This window comes from Leopardus geoffroyi, chromosome E1, assembly GCF_018350155.1.
Source record: "Leopardus geoffroyi isolate Oge1 chromosome E1, O.geoffroyi_Oge1_pat1.0, whole genome shotgun sequence".
In the NCBI taxonomy this organism is placed as follows: Eukaryota; Metazoa; Chordata; class Mammalia; order Carnivora; family Felidae; genus Leopardus; species Leopardus geoffroyi.
In genome coordinates, this window is record NC_059330.1 from 13,641,460 (window position 1) to 13,641,847 (window position 388).

Below are 388 nucleotides of genomic sequence, written 5' to 3' on the forward strand. Positions count from 1 at the left end.
AATCCCACAAGGCCCATAAACACAAACAAAATAGAAACAAGATCTTGTGACCCCTCTTTGTGAAAGTCCAGGTCATTATGACTTTTGTGGAAGGTGATTCAGGAAATAGATCAAAGACTCTGAACAATAAAGCATTTGGCCCTGGCAATTCCATTTCACCAATTTCCCCTAAGGAAACAATCAGAGAAGGGAACAAAGAGGTACATACCAGACACTCACTGCCATGTTGCAAACAAGAGGAGAAATGAAAGCAACTAAATATTGAACAGTGTTAAATGAATTCTGCTGTCTTCATCAAATCACCCACTGAAAGGCTGCGTAGGCAGTAAGTGGTAATGCAGCTGAATATTTACTGACATAGAAATGTATTATTAAGTGAAAAAGCAAG